Here is a 2777-nt window from a genome sequence, read left to right on the forward strand (position 1 = left end):
GGGATGTTGATCTTTGGCTAAAGACCTGAGCCAAGAAGCCACAAGTGGACCGGCAGTCTTAACTATTAACGAAAAAAAAAAAAAAGAACAAAATGTGGAAAATTCTTAGCCCGGAAACTAGGGCTGGGCATTAATACCAGGATACTGAACCTATACCGGTTTCATCTCGTCCTATTTCGGTTTTGTCTTGTACCGTTTAGGTCCCGTAATGTTCGGGATGGGAATGGTATTAATATTTTAAGGGTCCATTAACATACAGGTATTAGCACCTAAATTTATTAACCAAAACCACCCAAAGCCCCTTTCTTTCTTTGCGGGCCAACTATCACAATTCTATTATTCCTTTGCGGACACCACATCCACTGGATCCCCGCGCTACAGTAAAGCTCATCTGCTAGCGCATTGTTTTGACGAAAATAGGGATAACAAAAATTAAAAATACCTGCCGTGTCCTCACCAGCTGCAACATGCCAAAACACTAATAAACTGAAACTGCAAGTCAGCAACTCCAATAAACTGCAGTTTCAACTCTAATAAATTGCAGTTTCTGCAGTTTCAGTTCACTTACAGTTCCAGAAACTGCAGTTTCAGTTCACTTGCAGTTTCAGAAACTGTAGAAAGTTCACTTATAATTCCAGAAACTGCAGTTTCAGTTCACTGTAAACTGCATAAACTGCAGTTTTTTATGCAGTTTCAGTTCACTTGCAGTTTCAGAAACTGCAGAAAGTTCACTTGTAATTCCAGAAACTGCAGTTTCAATTCACTGTAAACTGCATAAACTACAGTTTTTTATGCAGTTTCAGAAACTGCAGAAAACTGCAGTTCTAGAAACTGCAGAAAAATGCAAAAAACTGCAGTTTGACTTAAAATGGCATAAATGCATAAAGAGAGAAGATGAACGTGAAGAGAGAAGAAAGAGAAAGACAAAAAGGAAATAAAATGGCAATTGACCAGATTTCAAGATAAGCCAGCTAGCTGCAACTTACCTTGTTATTAAAAAAAACTAATTGGTGCACTAGAGAGTAAAAACAATAAGTAAAAGGTACCTTAGAGTAATTAATTCATATTTTAATCTCATCTCGTCCCGTCACATATATAATTAATTTTATTTTACCTTTTCCCTTTTTTTCCCCCCACTTTCATTTATTTATTTTTCTTCTTTGTTCCCTTCCCCACAAATTCTCTGAAACTGTAGCTTCTCCCACATTATATTGTTGAACTTTTCTTCGTTCTGTCTTCCACCCTACTCACCACACTAGCTTCTCCCACATATTATATTGTTGAACTTTTCTTTATTATGTCTTCCACCCCACTCATCACACGAAAAAAAAAAAAAAACCTCCAATACACAATGACTTGGGTATATTAATATAAATAACATATTCAAAAGCAAAAAGATTTCCGAGAATAAGAAGAGCCCAAATTTGAGACCCATAAGGAAGTTGTCTGCTTTGATGCCCACACCACCACATCACCGAGCCCAGACCCAGAACCACCAAAAACCCAGCAGAGGAACCCAGACCCCAGCCACCACTCACTGTCACAACCACGGCGAATCCAGCTGGTTCCGGTTGTAACAACCCAACCCAAATTTCACGAGAAATTTAAATTTTTATTCGTAATGGTCATTCAGAGGCGTAGTGGGAAGTTGAGTTGTAAGACCCCGTATATTTTTAAGTTTTGTTTTGAAAAATACTTCAAATATTTTGAGAATTTATATTAAGGATTTTGAGAATTTATTTGAGAAATAGAAGGTTTTGGGTTAATTTTTATAATTTTGTTTTAAACTAGTTTGACCCAAAGTTGATTTTTGTAGAGCTTTTAGCTTGTTGGAAATGTTTCGAGTCCATGAGTTTGTAGACGTGAATCGTACGTCCGTCAGAGTTACGATTTGAGAGTTACGAACCTTTGAAGTAAAGAGCAATCTTGTAATTTGTACCAAAGAAGTTTTAAAACCCAAAATTAGTTTTTTTTTAAAACACTCTCTCTCTCCTCACTAGACCTGGCAAACGGGTCGTGTTTTGCGGGTTCGGGTCAAACACGACACGACTCGTTAAGCTTAACGGTTTGACCCGACACGACCCATTAAGCAATGGGTGACAAAAACCCCAACACGAACACGACCCGAATTAGAACGGGTGAACACGACTCGACCCGTTCAACCCGTTAAGAAAATTTATATTTTTTAAATAAAATTATAATTAATATATATTTCAAAAATCAAGAAATTACATCCCAAAATAATAGATATGCAATATTTAATTGCTACCAAACGAATAAACTCATTGTTACAATCCATCAGAGGAAAGGAGCTGGCAACTAGCAAGGCCTTTAATTATATATAATTGATGAGCAATCTAGTTTGAAGGAAGATGTCAGTGTATGGAACTTTAATTTGTTCACACACCTTTTACTTGAGAACGATCGACCATAATCCACATACTGCTCATACTTCACATCAAATTAATTGTAGATCAATTAAGCAGTTCAAGTCATGCTCTCTAGCTCCCACCTTGGGTCACTGTGGCGTTTGTAGCTCAGTTTGAATCTGCTACATATCAGATGATGTTGCCTCCAGACTCGCAGCTGCTCTGTCTCTCTGATTGTCACCTCCAGACCTTCGACGGGTTACGAAGCCTCCGATCCGAGCTCTAGTGAGAGATTAGTGAGGAGGCTGAGAGCTTGAGGCCAGAGTGCCTTATGGGTTTGTCGAGATACCGAAAGAGAGATTGAGAGTTTGAGAGAGAGAGAGAGAGAGAAACAGTCAGCGAAGGGGG

This window comes from Dryas octopetala, chromosome 6 (assembly GCF_963921425.1).
Source record: "Dryas octopetala chromosome 6, drDryOcto1.1, whole genome shotgun sequence".
Lineage (NCBI taxonomy): Eukaryota > Viridiplantae > Streptophyta > Magnoliopsida > Rosales > Rosaceae > Dryas > Dryas octopetala.